The 19,879-nt window shown below is 39.0% G+C and overlaps 1 protein-coding gene across 4 annotated transcripts in view; it reads left to right on the top strand.

Moving 5' to 3' along the window:
- The window catches only part of LOC131029476 (uncharacterized), a 218,695-nt gene that overhangs the window by 1,367 nt on the left and 197,449 nt on the right, over positions 1-19,879 (top strand). The window lies entirely within an intron of this gene.

Below are 19,879 nucleotides of genomic sequence, written 5' to 3'. Positions count from 1 at the left end.
CTTTCATAATTTTTCTATAAGAAAACAAATATTTCTTTTTTATTATTTGGACATGAATTCAGGTGGATGTTCTATTTGTTCATCCATTGAAATGTCTAGTTTCATCCATTTCTTTTTATGACAATCTTAGGCCGTTTATTTGCCTGCATCTATTCATTTTTCTTAAGATATCTCAAGATATGAACCATATTAATGACTTCAATAGGAAAGGTACTTGCATCTGTTTCAAAGAGCAGGTTATCAAAAGATGATTCTACATCCATTTCAAAGAGCGGGTTCTCAAAAGATTGGAGATCATTTCCATCATCTTGTTTAACTTTAAACCAATCTTCTTGTAGTGCCAACTTTGTACCTGCAAAATGAAGAAACTATTCTAAATCAAAATATTCTTGGAGCCTATCCAGTTCATCAATCACCTGCTTGATTCTTTATCCGCTAGCCCTTTCCTCATTCTCTTGCTCCTTGATTTGTTCTACAACATCGAGCTAATTTTTTGCTTCTACAAATGCTATTTGCATACTTCCTATTGAGTCCTTTGTTAATTTAAGCTCAAAGGTGAGCTCATCAACTTCTTTCTCTCTTCCTTTCAATGCATCAAGGGTCTCTTCTGCAAACTTGATGGTATGATCCCTATTTAAAAGAAATTAGTAATCTGATTTTATTGTTTCCTAAGCATCTTTGACCGTTTGCAAATCTGCAAGAGTGGATCCTCTTTCAATGCCTTTCTATCTCTTCTCAACTTGGGCCTTCCAAATGAGGCTTTCAATAAAATTGTGTGTGCTATCAATTCTTGTTAAAGCGTGGACCACTTTCTCGTTTGAGACCAATAATTGTTTCTTTCATTACATGCAATTCTTCAGGGCTTTGTTCTAAATTAGTAATGTAACTTTGCTCTCCACTTAGCAAAATTTCTGATTTGCCTTAAATTTTAGGAGTAGTATGACTTACAAAATCAGCTCTCTCTAAATTTTTCCTTGCAATCTTCATGAATAAGTGGCAGGACAGTACTATCATCAAAAAACTCAATCTCTTGTTTTTCACTAATTGATGTTTGGAAACTTCATCACTCTCAAAATCAGCATTCTCTTCTACTAAAACTTTGGAACGGGAAATCTACTAATCTTCTCGAGTAGGAACATTCTTCTCATCATTAGAGGAGTAATGATGAGTTCATGCCTTCATCTCCCTTTAACTCATCATCTTAAAGGCAACTCAAGTTTTTTTGTTCCTCTTTTTCCATCATCTTCTTTTTTTCCTTCAATTTTTTCTTTAACAATTTCACTTCTTTGTCCTTGCAGTGATGGTTGGGTTCTCAAGACTTTTTGTAGAAGAAAAGATTATTTCTTCTAAGCTCATTTTTCAATACACTTTTCGATTCTTGATATTTTAAGACTTTCCTCTTTTGTTCCAGGTGCTTCTTGAGTTTCCTTTTTAGTTATTTTTTGAATTGAGAAGTGTGGTCTCAGCTTTTGCACACATTGTTTAACAACATTTACAACCATCTCATGTATGGCTGAAGAAAAGTTTTGCTCCTTTCTCAAAACCACCAATAAAATAAATAAGAGTGGCAAGGAGATAGCATCACTATCATTTAGAATCAAAGACATAATGGTTTGCATAAAAGCTCTAATATTTTCTATGCGACTCATACTAACAATAGCTAAGAAATATTGGAACATTTTACGAATAAGATCTTCACAATCAAGATCTATCATCTCAACACATGATCTGATTCTGCCAATAGTTTCTAGAATTTTTACCCTCTTAGCAAAAGAAGGATTTCTCATATCATCAAAACCTCAAAAATTTTCCACAATCAACTAAAATGCCTTCCTCATTATCTCATCATTGTATGAAACTTCAGGAACCATAATTATTGTAATTTGCTAATGCTATTGTTGACTACAAATTTTACTTTTTCACCGAGGTTTTTTATAAGTTCTAGTTTAACCAAAGAATTTATAGCAGGGATCACTACAATTTCCATCTCCATAGAATCAAGCTGATCTATCTTAGATAAATAACCCTCCATAGTTTCCAAAATGCAAAGTAGATCATTCTTTGATTGAGGTAGGTGTTAAAGTCTCTTACCTGCTCTATAAATTTTTCTTTTCCGAATCTTCTTTATTGAATGACTCCATGATTCATAACTTGGAAAAATCAAGCCTTTGACAATCCTCTGAAACACAATTGCTGAAACTGATATATAGCTACTGAACATTGTTATACAACTAGGGTTAGCCTCCCAATATGCTCGCAAGATCATCAACTTTGATACCACCGTAACAATGTTCTCTGGTTTTTATTTTATTTTTGCAATATAAAAATGAATATGCAATGTCTTCAAAGCTTTTTGATCACCCGAATCTTGGAGTGCGCAAGGAATATGGTGCCTTCAACCACACAACTATTCTAAATGAATGCATTTACAAAATGGTATAGCGACAAACCAATTAGAATAGGCAGGTGGTAGAGCTAGCCTAGTCAACACCTCTTGGGCAAATTGCATAAAATGACATGCAAGTGGCTGAGTGAGCTGATCACTAGCTCTTGGTAGGTTCTGTGTATGCAATGCAAGCCATTGGCAAAAATTCTAAGCTTGACTTAGACCAAAATGGTCGATAATGCCAGCTTGTTCAATGCCAAATGGGCTGAATGACTATGCTATAATGATTGGTGGTAAATTTTCCAATCTCACAATATGAAACACAAAAATTATATTCCTTCAGTGATATGTGTTGTCCCCAGTTGGTGGCTGGGTCGGGTAGCACCAATATTTTAAATAAATAAATAAATAAATCAGTAAATAAAATTATTAAATAATTTGAAGGGGCCAACTATGGTGAATATCATTAAATGATTTTTCTAATAGTTTGAGTCAACCTAGTTGGGAGTTTATTCGGTCGCTTTCCTTGATCTTGGCCACTTGAAAAGCAATGTGTATATTTATAGGTGGAGTGGGTGAAAGAAGGTATGAAAGAGTTTATTATCCTTTGCATTAAATAAATGTTAGAGAGATCTCAGACAAAAACCTGAGAGACCTCATCATTGGTGGATGAAATCCCTGCCAATATCTTTACTTAGTTACATATTGTTTAGTTCATTGTTTCAGGCCTAAGTGATGGGTGTTCATGAGTTTATAGCCTTTGCTTTGTGTCTGAGTTGACACTAGCAAAGCAATCAAATGTTGGAGCAGTCTTACTCATCAGTGGAAGTGAACACAGGTGTAGAAGCTTGGTAGGGAGTTTGGTGCCCCTTTAAGGTGCCAATACCATATCTTGTATCCTGAAGGTGATCACCTATAGTGACCGCAGGTAGATTTTGTTGGTGCTTTTTCTTGCTACCCTCAACCCTAAGGAAAACACACAATACCTAAACTGTGGGATTAGAAGTTTTGGACATTGGATCTGCACTATCAATAGTCTGAGGACAAGAAAGGCCAACTAACAAGGCTCTAAAGGCCTTCTGCACTTTGAGCTCCACAAGACTCAGGAGGGTGTTCCTATATGTAGGCTTGAATGGATGATAAACATATGACAAACACTAAACTTCAGGCCTATAAGTGTGGACGATTCTTAGATATCTGAATAGTGGATATCTCACAATCTAGCAAGTTCAAGCATACTCCCATTCATTGAATCCCACTGAGAACAACAATCTGAAATAGAGGCATGTAAACCCAACCCTTCTAATCCAACCTCTGTACTTTCTAAACACCTAAAACCTAAACTAACCTAAATTGAAACAAAGGAATAACAAAATCAAAAGGATTAAGATTATTGAAACAAAGGAATAATCCAATTCCTTCCTCAGGGAAGAAATGCGCCCAAGGTGAAGAATTTCAAAGCACAAGAAAAATCGGCTTTGTGGGAATTTTCTCTCTAGGACTCAGGACAGGGTAAAATTCCCTAGACATGGAAAAAGTGGTCAGTTGATGGAAAAATCTCCCAATAGGATGAAGTGTGCACGAGAACACAAAATTTTTCCTTCAAGACAAAAATCTCTTTACAAAGATTTTCTCTCTCCTAGAATTCTAGACGTACAAGAATCCTTCAGAAGTGGAAAAGATTGTTAAAATTCTTCCAAGGCAAGAAAATCTTTCAAAATGTCTTTAGTGAGCTCGGAATGGAAAGATTCTTGTAAAGGATAAGTTGGCGACATACAAAGAGAATATTCCATATTAATGAAGCACAACCCGGAAAATTATAGAAGTTCCTATGACGATGGGGTCCACTTGCATGACGAGAATCTATCGAATGTATGGCAGCATGATGGCGCATTTACTGCTGGCGGGCATTTGATCAAGTGGTGGCTGATTCAATGCACGGTAGCCGTCATATTTAAGGAGATAGTGGTGCATTTATTACATGTAGGGCGAGTTTGGATGTAATGGGTAATTAATGCATTATGGACACCATTTTGAGCAATGGAGAAATAATATAAAGTGGGCAAGATTCCTCATTTATGACTCTCCCCACTACTTGGCATCATGTATTTGGGAATCTTTTGGTCAAACCCTAATTGGGGTTTGCATGTTCAATCTTAGTCATTGATTGATTTTTAATCAACGCCGTCCATTTTCCTCTTGGAGGCTTATATAAGGGGGTTACCCCTTCATTTGTAAAGCGGGGGAGATTATATGAAATTGTTGCGATAAGTTATTGAGATAATAACAGTGATACATTGTTCTGATGGTGTTCACTTAAGTTATTTTTCAAAACTTGCACGATTTCACCTTCCTCACTTACAGTAGAATTTTATTTTCCAAGCAGTTAGATGAACAAAGTTGATTGCAATGTTTTAAGGTGAAGATCGCTTGCTCATACCTTTTGTTAATAGATGATTTCTATTGACAGTGCAAGGGTGGACTGAGCTTTTCTATGTGTGCGCTTAATCTAAATTGTTGGATGAACATTGTACTCTAATGGTGTTCATCAATGGTTTAAAATATCTCAAACACAACCTCTGAAGATTGCACCAGCTTTATGTAGTTGTCTGCTAGTGGCAAAGTAAAGTGTGGTTGACCTCATCCAAAGCATTGCTATCTATTGAGTTCTTAGATTTAGCTTAGTCTTCCTAAACCTTTTCCCCTTTAATTTCAGTTCATTCCAGTTCAGTTCATTTGAAGCAAAAGCATCGCCGAATTGCTATATCTGACGATGAAGTTCCAGCCACAACAAAGAAGTGAAAGAATGATCAAAAGTAAGTCCCCTTGGATTACTAGCAAACATCAAAGCCAAACGAGTCTATATCCAGAATAAAGTCGCTAGTACACAGTTGGAACCTTGGAGTCAATGTATGATCTTCCTGCAATCTTAGCATACATTTGATTTTGATCAAGAGAGGATAAAGTGACTGTTGGAAAACTTTAATTTGTGTTGGTGTGGTCACAAAACACCAGCCAATAGGTAGGCGTGCCTTATTTGTGATCCCATACTTTGCAATACATACTTACGGGCATTTTGTCAAACAGTTCGAATGCCTTGCCTATGCATTCACATTTTGCATTTGTATCTACCAGAGCATTTGCAAGATTGCTATGTGACCACATTTATTTGAGGCGTTTTACACCTCCCCATTTCACATACACGTCTACTACTATACTTTGATTGATGTCTATAACCTGTTACAAAGCTTCCATATTGCCATAGGTAGGGTGGGTGCTAGCAAAGGATGTGGCTTTTGGCTTTACACTTTCCGCTTACACGTGCTTGAAAGTTTAGAACATTCTCTTCAACATAATCATTTTGTACATAGCGTGCAATCATCGTAGACACCTCTTCAATGCACTTTGCCAAACAATTCATATGCAAGGTTTCTGGTTCCATATTCCAGAGCGTTTGCAACCACAATTCTAACCTTTCATTATGCTTAAATAGATGTACATGCTGTGTTTTGAGGGCTCCCAAGCACAGGTAGAGAGGACATTGGCAAGGATCGAGGGATCAAGCTTCAAATCCATTATCTACGAATTGTGTTCTATGAGATGATCTCCCTTTAAGAGATCCCGTCAAACCAGCATGCTTGTATTTGCATTTCCCTATGCTTTTCATTGCCTATGCCCTCACACCACTAGTTGTACCTTCCCATGCTACAGTAATACTTTCACACTATTCATTGAGTTTTCTTGCGGGATGGCGGGTTCCTCCGCTCACTTGCTTCTCATCGCACTTAAAACTTTAATTAGCGCGCGGGGTAGCGGGATTCAGCCCGCTATCCTGCTCACCTTCATCTCTTTTGCCTTGACTCACTTGTGGGTGAGCGGTTCGCATGGGCCCACCATTTTATTTATCCATTCATATCTTTTAAAGTGCCCTTTTTATAACAATACATATGCTTAATGTGAAGTATACGTATTTTGTTTTAAATCATTTTTAAAAAATGATTTGAAAATTTCAAATCTTTTCTCACCCCCAATTCTCGGACATTTCAATTTCCCAAAAATATATTGACAAAGTCCATATGCCAAATAATCATAAAATATATCATTATTCTTGTTGGTGTTGGAAATAAGCCACACCCGGACCGACGATGGACTGGTCCAAGAGGGGCCAGTAGCTCAGTGGTAGAGCACTCCAGCAGCGTATGGAAGGTCCTAGGTTCGAGTCCTAGCTGGTCCATGTCTCAACATGGTATCAGAGCCAAGTCCAGGCTAGGAGCCCCAAGCACACGAGAGGTGTGGCTTAAGGGGGGGGTGTTGGTGTTGGAAATAAGTCACACCCGGACCGACAATGGGCTGGTCCAAGAGGGGCCAGTAGCTCAGTGGTAGAGCACTCCAACAGCGTATGGAAGGTCCTAGGTTCGAGTCCCTAGCTGGTCCATGTCTCAACAATTCTAACCATTAAAAGATTTAAATAATAATAATCGGGACTTAGAGTCAAATTTAAATGGAATATGAATTTAATTTTCCTCGATACGCTGGGTTCCCTTGTAATCGGGACTTAGAGTCAAATTTAAATGGAATATGAATTTAATTTTCCTCGATACACTGGGTTCCCTTGTGGATGTGGCCTCAAAAAATTTCAATCTGAAACAAGTTTCACCATGAAATGACTCTGAGTAACCTCCATGTGCGTCTGCAATAAAAATAACAAAGTGGGTAATCTCCAAAATTTGCTTTCTAACACTTTTGCATTCTGCTCAAAAGAGACCTGTGGCCTCCAGAATAGCCTTTTAAAACTGACCAAACCTCCTCCCGGAACTTCGAGAACAGATAGACATGCGTACTAACTATAGGGGAATCACATTGCCAAGTGGTTATTCTTGACGCGCCTAAAATTGTGAGATATTAATTATCAAAGTTGCCCACTTAACCATTTCTAAAACTGCACATGTCAAACTCATCTGGACCTTGTCAATTCAATGCCTTGAGAAAAATACGAAATCTTCACCTTGGAGGCCACCATTGAACATGTGAATTAATTAAGATACTGTGAACAAATATGCCAAGGGAATTTGCTTGACTTCATTTCATGTGCCAAATATTAAAGGTCAAAGTTGACCTTGCTGCAACATTATGAACAAACATGCAGCACACCTTTATAAATTCCATTTGGTTTTGGCTTCAAAAATTTACTAAACTGAATGCTGAAGCTCTGCAGTTGTACATAGGAGTACATGAACATGGGGAGAATCACAAGGGTCAATCCACTTCACCCGGCCATCAACTGGTTTGAAAATGTGAACCTCCAAAGTAGGCAACCGGGGATCATTAAGATGAGGAAAATTGCAGGGAACAATCATTTTGACATGAAAATCACCTGGTAATGAAATTCCAACCCCCAAAGGTGGATTACTTCGGCAGAGACAACAAGGTGTGGACAACAAACTGCTTTAGAAACCAGATACTTTACCAGTTCAAAATCATATCAAATCTGACTGTGGGGGGCTGCAAATGGACATTTGGACTCACTGGTAGGATATGAACACGATCCATAAGTGGTATTACATGACAATCACAAGATGTCAAGATGCACACCTTCAAAGTGTGTTACTTAAGAAAATTTGCAAGTACACTTTAAAGGGCAGAAACTGATTTTCACATCACAGGCATATCAGATTTTGCAAAAATTTTGGGTGCTAACAGATTCAATCCTGGTCAGAACAATACGGGATCAGTTATCTGGAGTCCGACATTCCCAGATGGTAGTAATGATTATACATTATGAATCTGCATTTCTACTGAGATTTGAAATTGCATGATTTGTAGATTAAGCTAGGTTGCGTTCAAATTGTTATTTGCTCAAATGAATTTATATGTAGACATAATTATGTGTGTATTCTTGATCAATTTGATAACTCAAGAAAGATGGCTCGTTTCTGTGCATCAATATTCTTTGAGCATATGTATTGAAGTGTAGAAGCATTATGTTTGCACTATGAAACTGAATTAGAGTTTATAAAGCTTATTTCTATTTTTTAGAATATTGTTATTATCCTTTGCACTATTGAGAATTGCAAGTTCTCATACGTTGGTATATTTTAGTGGTATCAGAGCTCCCATCCCCTGCTAACTTGTGAGTGTTTGGTGATGCAGTTCCATGAAAATAAGTAAGGCTTTTCAAACCCATTATTTCCTTTGTTCCAAGCTAAATTTCTAAAGGAAGAACGACAACCAAAAGGAGCTATTAAAGAATTAAAGAAGTGGCAAGATATTGTGCTGAATATATAAACTTAAGTCCAGTCATCTGTCAAGAAATGACCTATATTGATTATTTTGAGTTTCAAACGAAGGGACGAAGGAGAAGAGGATATGGAGGGCAAGCCCTTCAAGGAGAATTTCAAATTGGAACAATGGGATGTAATGTCCCCTATTGGACTTAACTCAATTTGCCCTAGAATTCCTAAATGGGGTATGGATGATGTTGGGAAATGTTAACTGTCAACTTAGTACCTTGATTTAAAGCCAAAATATTGACCAGTATGTTAATTACTGTTTAATTTAATAATAATGAGATTGTAGATCTCTTGTTTGATCACTGCTTATTCTCTCTTCTTTGATTTAGTTGATCGTTTGCCAATTAAATTCTTATTTCTGTTCTGTTCTTCGATGATGCCTTTTCTCCAAGGAATGACGTACCATATATATCATCAAGGAGTGGGGGAGAGTCACCTTCATTCCTCAAAGTTGCATCTCTTACAATCGATGCATTCTTATTTGAGTCCGACACCTTTCCATGCTGACTGTACATTAGGGATTTTTTTTTAAATTTAAGGAACCCATTGGCTAACCTAATTGCTTCTCATTAAATAAACACAATCAATGCCCATGCCCATAGCAAATGCTTTAACATTTTTCTTGTTGGCAGTTCATCCTATATTGGATGGACATTGGTTCAACTTTCTGTGACTTACTAATCCTTTAATTTGAGATGGATTCAAAGCGGGTCATGGCAGTCCGCCTTTCCCAAGATTGCTTGTCCTCAAGCAATGAGAGTTTTAATCTTGTTAATTAATGAGGGTCCCAAATCAAGCCCTTGTGATGTAATTAGCTTCTGTTGCACATTGTCACAAATATCTCTTGAATTGTAGCTAGGGTGTGCTTTCCACATATTAAGATGAGAATTAGAAGCATGACACACATCGATGACCTCAAATGCAATTCATATGTTTTTGGTTTACTCTAGTTATTCTCATATCTAGAACATATCAGGTATGAACCAAACATGGAGCATACACATAAAAACACGAATTGCTAGATTCCTTTGACTAGAATGCATCCATAGATTTACCCTAGTACTCCAACACATTGGGATTTGGATGGGAGTTTATTGGGTAAGTTTCCTTTATTTTGGCCGACTTGAAAAGTAATGTGTATATTTATAGGTGGAGCGGGTGAAAGAATGTATGAAAGAGTTTATTATCCTTTGCATTAAAGGAATGCTGGAGAGATCTCTGACGAAAATTTGAGAGACCTCATTATTGGTGGGACAAAATCCCTGCCAATATCTTAACTTAGTTGCATATTGTTCAGTTCATTGTTTGAGGCCTGAGTGACGGGTGTTCATGACTTTATAGCCTTTGCTGTGTGTCTAAGTTGATACCAACAAAGCCATCGATTGCTGGAGCAATCTTACTTAGCATTGTCAGTGAGCATGGGTGTAGAAGCCTGACAGGGAGTTCAACGCCTCTTTAAGGCGCCAGTATCATGTCTCGCATTTTGAAGGTATCATCTGCAGTGACTGTGGGTAGATTCAATCCGGGTCAGAACAACATGGGATCAATTATTTGGAGTCCGACATTCCCAGATGGTAGAAACGATTATACAATATGAATCTGCATATCAACTGAGATCTGAAATTGCATGATTTGTAGATTAAGCCAGGCTACCTTCAAATTGTTATTTGCTCAAAGGAATTTATCTGTAGACATAATTACGTGTGTGTATTCTTGATCAATCTGATGATTCAAGAAAGCTGGCTTGTTTCTGTGCATCAATATTCTCTGAGTAGATGTGCTGAAGTGCAGAAGCATTATGTTTGAACTGTGAAACTGAATTAGAGTTTATAAATCTTATTTCCATTTCTGAGAATATTGCTATTATCCTTTGCACTGTTGAGAATTGCAAGTTTTCATACGTTGGTATATTTCATGGTAATACCATCTGAAGTTAGAAAATAGTTTTGAAATGCATTACAAGAAGTAAATGACACATAAACTGCTGCAACTCAATAATCTATTAATTCTGATCTCAAAATCAGATTGCTGCAACACATTGGATTAACTCAATAAGCACAGACTATTCACATTTTCATGTTCCCAATTGAAATATACCTCAAAAGATGATACCCAAGACTGATGCAGGCTTGATAACATGCTGAATTGCTCATACCATTTCCCATAACCGAATAGTGTAATGTCCCCGTTTTTGCCCCTCCCTAGGCGCAGATGATTTTTAGCAGGGTTAGCCTATCATCAGGGTTCCTGTAGGCTGACACAGTGGATAGGGAACCCATTCCGGGGGTCAGGTGACCTTTGGGGAGGTTTGTGAGGCGTTTTAGGAGCTCAGAGCTAGTTTCCTTTTTTTTAGGGGGAGACTAGCAATTCGCCTATTGACCACCTAGAGCTTGTGGAGCCTAGCATGAGGCTTTATGAGCCATTTCAGATGATCGGAGGCAGTCTCCTATTTTTTAGGAGAATCCCTATTTCTCAGGAGATTGGTAGTTGACCTGCTTCAATCAGACATCACCCCGATACTAGTGGCATCATCAAATTTCAATTGGAGGTGGACGGGTGATGATTTTGGAATAAAAATGAAATATAGAGTAATGGCTTTAATATTTTAATCAAATAAAATAAAGTGGCTTTTTATACAGTTACTATAAAATATTTAATAAAGTGAATGATTAGAAGGGGACCACCAAGGGGCACACATCCCTAGTAGGCTTAAGGTTGTTTTAAAAGCAAAAACATGAAATAAAGGGGCCATGAAGAGCCACATCCAAGGGGGAGAAAGGAGACTTAATAATAAATCAAAAATCGATTTAATTAAATTTAAGTTGCAACCCTAAAAGCTACGTTAGGGTTTGAGGGGTGATAGAAAGACTTTTGGCCTTCATTTGGATTATCTTTTGGAAATCATTTTTTGGAAATTGGCTTTTCAGCTTGGAGATGAAGAGGAGGGTTTCTCTGAACCAGCTATCAGAAGAGGACGATTTTCTCTCTGATTTAGTGGCCTACAGATGTTGAAGATCACCCAAGGGTTGCTCTGGAGGAAACTTCACATAGAGGTTTCAATTGTGCTTATTTGAATACAGATCTGGAGGATTTTTTTTAGTAACAGGTTTAATAGGAGGTTTGGGCATGAAATTTGTGAAGACTTGAAGATTTATAAATTTTCTAAGCACGCTACAGTGATTTGTACTGCTGCTACAGTGATTTGTACTGCTGCTACAGTGATTTGTACTGCTGCTACAGTGACGTGAATAGTGCATGAACAGTGTGTGAGCAGTGCATGAACAGTGACACGGGTTTCATTCCTTATAGTGGGAATTTGTTGTTGTTCACTTTTGTATGCTGCACCTTTCAGTTGCAAACTGGTTATGAAATTCTGAGCACTACATTTATATATTTTCAGATTAGAGTTTTCAACTTGGACCTTGCAAGTTTCAGATTTGCTGCGCTGGAGATACTGCTGTTCATGGTTGCAGGTCTTCACTTGTGGGTAGCAGATTTGTATGATTTTTAAAGACCTTGGAACTGTATTGTTGTTTTAGTTGGCTCACAATATTCTCCAAGGACTCTAGTTTGGATGCATGTGATTAGACTTTAGACTACCAAGGGTGTTGATGCTTGCGAAATACCACCAAATCTGCATTTCCAGGTCTGCAATTTTGCAATTAGTCAACCTTTTGATGTGATGCAATCTGATTTGAAGGTTTAATAGTGATCTTGATAATTCTATGCTCCTGTTCTTTCAATATGTTAAGTTGAATATATTTTAAACATCATTGCAATGAGTTCTTGAACAAAATCTGAAAACATATAATCTGAAACTACACATTTATATAATGCAAGCAAACTGTTTGACGAAATTACACATATTGGGCAAGGGAGAAAATTAGGACCAATTTAGGGTGGTTCATTACAAATAGAAACCCACTGTCAATACACTAAAACCACTTCCGAATGCTGAGATAACAACTACACATGCAAACAATCACCACACTGCACAATGACTGAAAACTCACCGAGAAACACTCCAAAACGAACCCCTAACACCAAGAAGAGATATAGATTAGACTAACCAAGCCTTGGTATACTCTGCCAGTCTGAAGCACAATTATTTGCTGCTGGTACTAGGTAAAGCAAGTATAGGTGCCACAAAAAGTCATCAAATTGTCATTAATTTACCTCGAAATGACACGGGATTAGCAAACCATCATATGATGCCCCCAAACAAGGTGATAGAGGCTCCCCAAATGGAATGGTTCCCTTACAAGTTCACATGCCCTTTCCCAAGCATGTACGACCAACATAGGATATACGATTCTTGCAAGAACCTTTTCAAATGTGTACAGTCAACATCAGCAGCAAAAATAAACATGAAACAAGCAGATTAAATCATTCAAAATGATATAAAACATGTACTTGCAGGTAAACGCTTGGTTGAAGGAAGTACGACTAGCTCCCAAAATCTCCGTTCTGTCACTTCATAAACCCACAAGCAATCAAATAAATAGCTGACTACTTGCACAAATAAACTCAAATCAAAATAAATCAAAGAACTTCATCTTCAACATCATTTGATTAAACTTAACTTTACCACAAGCTAAAAAAATATTCCCTTTCTGCACTAAGCCAATCTCCGAATGTAATTGCTCCAACGAATATTGAGTGTTTTTTTTCTCAAAACCCAATATTTTTTTTGCATATAGGTGACTTTTGGATGAAATCATTATTTCCAACTAGGAGGGTTTTCGTCCTCAAAACTGGTATTCCAAGAGGGTTTTCATCTTCAAGAAATATGAGAACCCAGTTTTTTACTCAAAGCAAATAGCAAATGCAAATAACAGTCAAACCTATTAGAATATTAAAATAATGTTAATTTTAGTATTAATGCTCAATAGTGTATATTCTATTTTAGTTAGATCGTCTATGATCTTCTGAGCAGTTTCTTATTAGAAACTGACTATTCTTGTAAATACTCTTGTATTATTTATGAGCATCTTGCTCATTCTGTTAATTAATCAATTCTTTGAAATCCATTGCGTGTCTCGCACTGTTTTATGGTATCAGAGCTTTAGGAGAATTTTTTCGGAAATTTTTTAATTCTAATTTCCAATTAGTGGAAATTTTCGAAATTATTCCAGTTAATCTTAAAAACTCATTTAGGGTTTTTTAATTTTTTTTTTCCTAGCTCCTGTGACTACTTAGTGGGTTTGAACAGTCGCGATTTTTTGCGACCCGTGGTCTTCTGCAGTGCTATCTGCTAGCAATTTGGGGTGTAGGTGACGTGATTTTACGGCGATTTGTTTTTTGTTCGGCGGCGTTCGTGGCTCTGTTGGCGACCTGCAGACTAGTCGCGCCACTGTTCGTGGCTCTGTGCGCGACCTGCAGACTAGTCGCGCCACCGTTTGTGGCTCTGTGCGCGACCTGCAGACTAGTCGTGACCTGCAGACTGTTTTCTGTGCGCGATCTGCAGACTAGTCGCGACCGGCAGACTGTTTTCTGTGCGCGACTCCCGTGCCAAGTTCCTTTTGTTCGCAAATTTTCTGGGCATTTCATGGCTCCCACAACCCTCTGATTTTTTTCGATTAAGGTGTTTACCTTCAGTTTCCATCGAAAATAAATTTTTCTTGTAGATTCTTGGTGGGTTTTTCGAACCCTAATTTGGGTAGTTGTCCGTTTTTTTTGGGTGCCTCGATTTTCGAGCCAACGGATCCAGATTTCGATAGCAAATTCCTTCTGGGTTTTTCGCAAGGATTTCTAGGTTGTCTTTGGATTTTTTTGGGTCAGTCGAATTTTTTTTCTTGAAATGCGTGCCAGCCGTACTTCATTTTTTTGAAATCTGTACTTGCATCTGCCTCTGTTTCTGTAGTGGGATTCAAAATTTTTGAATTCTGTGCCCGTGCTTATCCGTTTTTTTCGTTTTTAGTGCATTGGGAAACGTGCAAATGGCTTCTCTAACCAACTTGATGTTAGAAGGCAGTCAACGCTTTAATGGCAACAATTACAACATCTGGAAACAGCGTATGTTGACCATTTTTGAATATAGGCGTCTTGACCAGCTTGTTTTGGGAAAAGAGCTCAGTCCTGGTACACCGGGTGCAGATCAAGATAAGTTTGATGAACGCAATCGAGAGGTAGTTATGCTTCTCAAACTCTCCGTGACTGATGATCAGTTACCACAGATTCCCTTCGGCAAGATAGCTTTCAACATCTGGAAGCATCTGAAGGAATTGCATGAGACATCCGACAAGAGCTGAGCATTCTTTCTGAAGAATCAGCTGTTCTCCATTATGATGGACGAACGCATGTCCTTACAGGAACACCTCACGAGGATTAAGGACATTCGAGATCAGCTCGAAGCAATTGGTCGGACTATGGAGGAAGAAGACATGGTAGTAATCACTTTGAAAAGTTTTCCGAAATCGTATGAACACTTCATTGAGACCCTCAATATTACTTCAACTAATGTTGACCTGAAGTTTTCAGAATTGTGCACCAAACTTCTACAGCGAGATCGCTGGAAACAACAGTTTGGTAGTTGTACTACGTCAGCCTCCTCGGAAAATGCCTTCACAGCCCAATCCTTTCATAAGGATAAAGGCAAATTTCAGTCCTCTCAGTCTTTTCAGCAGAAAGGCTCTTCTCAGACACAGGATGGTGCTAAGAAGAAGAATGTGTAGTGCAATTACTGTCACAAGTACGGCCATATGAAGAAAGATTGCCGTCAGAGGCTCGCTTCTGAACAAAAGAAGCAGGGAGGGTCACACTAGAAGGCGCATGTTGCTGAACATTCCGAGCAGAAGGAGTTTGCCTTTTATGCCTTTATGGCTAAGAGGTTTTCAGATCATGCCAGGTCTTCTGCTTGGTACATCGACTCTAGTGCATCATGTCACTTTTCTCATCGGCATGACTGGTTTACAGACTTCTCATCTTTCAGTGATTCCGTTGTATTTGGCGGAGGTGAGGAGTATACAATTGTTGGCAGAGGCACTGTTCAGATACAGTCTGGTGGCAGGAATCTCATCTTCCTGGATGTGTACTATGTTCCTGGTATGGAACTTAATCTGCTCTCTATCAGTCAGATTATGAGGAATTCTCCTTAGCTAGATGTGGTGTTTAGTGCTCACAAGTGTTCCATCATTGATCGGGAGACTTGTCTTACTATTGCTGTTGGTCTAGAGGATCATGGCCTATACAGGCTTCTTGACACTAGTGATTCTCCTGAAGTGGCTCTGGCAGCTCGTGTTTCTCCTCTCAGTACTTTGTGGCATCAGAGATATGGACATCTCAACATTCAGTATCTCTCTCAGCTATCTCGGGAGGGACTTGTTTCAGGGTTACCTGATATTCAGACTCAGCATCTTGGAGTATGTGGCGCCTGTCAAGCTGGCAAACAGCATCGGACTTCATTCACACATGGAAAGTCTTGGCGCGCATCTAAGGTACTTCAATTACTTCATGCTGATATTTGTGGTCCTATGAATACATCTTCTGTTACTGGTTGCAAATACTTTTTGCTTATTGTAGATGATTTTAGTAGAAAGATGTGGGTGTACTTTCTTACACACAAATCAGATGTATTTAGTATCTTTCAGAAGTTTAAGTCCTTTGTTGAAAAAGAGTCTGGATGTAGCATCATTACTCTTAGGACAGATAACGGGGGGGAATTTTGTTCTTCTGCATTCTCCAACTTCTGTGATACCCATGGCATCAAACGCCAGTTGACTACACCCTACACTCCTCAGCAAAACAGTGTTGTTGAGCGTCGCAATTGTACGGTTGTTGAGATGGCTCGTTCAATGTTACAACACAGGAGTGTTCCGAATAAGTATTGGGCTGAAGCAGTGTTTATTGATGTCTACCTCCTTAACCGTTCGCCTACTCAGGCTGTTAAGGGGAAGACTCCAGAAGAGGTTTGGTCTGGTCGGAAGCCTTAGATCAGCCACCTGAAGGTTTTTGGCTCTGTTGCCTATGTTTGGATTCCAGATGCTAAGCGCTCCAAGTTGGATTCCAAAAGTCAGAAAGTCAATCTATTTTCGATGATGCACTACCTGAGTTCCCTCCGGAGAATAATCCTCCTCCTGCTGCTCCTGTTCCTGATCCTGAGCCTCTTCCAGCTCATCTAGATGTTAGCACTTCTACTCTCCGACCTAAATGGTGGGCCAAGACCATTGGTGATCTCAGGGATACTGAGCTCATTGAGGGTAGAACCTCCCGTAATAAGAGTAAACAGCAGCATACAGTCAATTTTGCTCTCATGGCTAACATACACAGTGTTTTTGAGCCTCAGACATATTCAGAGGCTAAAGGTATACCTGAGTGGGAACAAGCTATGGAAGCTGAGTTCCAGAGTCTTCAGAAGAATCACACTTGGGCCCTTTCTGATCTTCCTTCAGGGAAGAAGCCCATTAGCTGCAAATGGGTGTACAAAGTAAAATACAAAGCTGATGGAACCCTAGACAAGTATAAGGCTCGTCTTGTTTCTCGTGAGTTCTCACAGAAAGAAGGCATTGACTACGAGGAGACTTTTGCTCCTACAGCCAAAATGAGTACCATACGGCTCGTTCTTGCCTTGGCAGCCCAGTTCAGTTGGAAAGTCCATCAGATGGACGTCAAGAGTGCTTTTTTGAATGGTGACTTACAGGAAGAAGTCTACATGACGCAACCTCCAGGATTCAAGGTTGCTGGTCAAGAACAGAAGGTCTGTAGACTAGCCAAAGCACTCTATGGTTTGAAACAAACTCCTCGGGCTTGGTACATGAAAATTGATAAGTACTTGACAGATCATGGTTTTCAGCGGAGTCCATCTGATGCAAACCTGTATATCAAGCATACTAGTAATGATGTTCTGTTTGTGGTTGTCTATGTAGATGACTTAATCATTACTGGCAGTTCAGCACATTTGATCACTGAGATCAAACAGGATTTGTGCCGCACCTTTGATATGACAGATTTGGGACTTCTCCATTATTGCTTAGGAGTTGAAGTTTGGCAGACTGAGAACAGTATCTTTCTCTCTCAGTCCAAGTATGCCAGAAGTCTTGTGGACAGGTTCAGAATGCAGGATTGCAAACCTACCTCTACTCCTATGGAACCCGGGCTCAAACTTTCAGCTCAGTCATCTTCACCAGTTGTGGATGAATCTTTGTTCAGGCAACTAGTGGGCAGCCTCATCTATCTTACTGCCACTAGACCTGACATTAGTTTTGCAGTGAGCTACATTTCACGCTTCATGACAGCTCCCAAGGCTGATCATTGGATAGCAGCGAAGTGTGTGCTGCGTTATGTGAGTGGCACTCCTGATTATGGACTTCTGTACACTCGGAGTTCTGATCCTACACTCAGTGGTTACACAGATTCTGACTGGGCCGGTTCGGTTGATGACCGTAAATCCACAGCAGGTTATGTGTTTAGTTTGGGATCTGGTGCTGTCACATGGACTAGTAAGAAGCAGCAGGCAGTGGCTCTCTCCTCGACAGAATTAGAGTATCGGGGAGCACTTAAGGCATCTTGTGAGGCGGTTTGGCTTCGACGAATGCTTGCGGATATGCATGTCTCTCAGGCAGGTCCAACTCCCTTGTTCTGTGATAATCAGGGAGTGCTCAAACTCGCCAAGTATCCAGTCTTCCATGAAAGAACCAAGCATGTGGAAACTCATTGTCACTATATTCGACCGTTGGTTGAAGACGGATCTATCCAGTTGCTGTATGTTCCTACCTCGGAGCAGCCAGCAGACATCTTCACCAAGCCCCTTGGTCTTGATAAATTTGTAAAATTCAGGGGGTCTATAGGCGTAGTTAATAGATTGAGCATTAAGGGAGGGTATTAGAATATTAAAATAATGTTAATTTTAGTATTAATGCTCAATAGTGTATATTCTGTTTTAGTTAGATCGTCTACGATCTTCTCAGCAGTTTCTTATTAGAAACTTGCTATTCTTGTAAATACTCTTGTATTATTTATGAGCGTCTTGCTCATTCTGTTAATTAATCAATTCTTTGAAATCCATTGCGTGTCTCGCACTGTTTTAAAACCCTCCTCCTCTCACAACTCCTTTTTCAATAGACACTTTTAGGGCAACCAGGTAAATTCTTTTTTAAAAATTGGCTTTTCCCTTCAGTAATAAAACAAAGTGACTTTTCAAGAACTTTGATTAAATTTTACTTTTAAATCCTTCATTTGAATGTCACTTTTGAATAATAACCTTGTAATTCACTTGTACCCCATGCCTAGTGCTAACACTTTTTGGCCCTCTTTTAAAAACAATTTGACATAGGGCATGTTGGTGTTAGAAATAAGCCACACCTGGACCGTCGATGGACTGGTCCAAGAGGGGCCAGTAGCTTAGTGGTAGAGCACTCCAGCAGTGTATGGATGGTCCTAGGTTCGAGTCCTAGCTGGTCCATGTCTCAACATGGTATGAGAGCCAGGTCCAGGCTAGGAGCCCCAAGCACATGAGAGGTGTGGCTTAAGGGGGGGCGTTGGTGTTGGAAATAAGCCACACCCGGACCGTTGATGTACTGGTCCAAGAGGGGCCAGTAGCTCAGTGGTAGAGCACTCCAGCAGCGTATGGAAGGTCCTAGGTTTGAGTCCTAACTGGTCCATGTCTCAACAAGGCACCCTTCTTTAATTTTGAAAAAAATAAAAAAATAAACATAATTTGCTGTTTAATATAAAGTTACTTTAAGACAACTTGTATTATGTATTTAATTATTTTTGTGCACACATCTCAAGGTCTTAGGAAAGTTGGTGCTCTCCAAGGATGTTGGAAATCTTTAAGAATTGTGTAATGCTGCTTGAAAGTTGGATTTGCACTCGAAAAAAAACCATTGTATCATCTTGACCCTTGGAAGACTACCATCGTTAGAAAACTGTTTTGATAAAAATGGCGCTCTCCAAGAATCTTGGAACTTTCCAATAATGTTGGAATGGGCCAAAAAGGGGACATTATAGATCTACTCGGTATGAGATCATTTTCTTGAAGTTCCATAGTGTCTAATTCTTCATTTATAGCTAGAACCCCCTTGTGGTGGAAGTGTAGACTGTATTGCACAAATAAAATGCCCTTCGACCTTTGTATTGACAAGTTACTTCACTTTTTGAAGTGTATACGTGTTGGAAATGTTGTCATTGATGTCAAAGTGTGTTTTGTTCAAGAAGGGAGATCATTGGAAATATGGTAATTGATGTTAAAGTGAGATTGTTGGAA

Source organism: Cryptomeria japonica, chromosome 10 (assembly GCF_030272615.1).
Source record: "Cryptomeria japonica chromosome 10, Sugi_1.0, whole genome shotgun sequence".
Lineage (NCBI taxonomy): Eukaryota > Viridiplantae > Streptophyta > Pinopsida > Cupressales > Cupressaceae > Cryptomeria > Cryptomeria japonica.
Note: the sequence above shows the minus strand (reverse complement) of the source record. Positions and strands in the feature narration are given on the sequence as shown.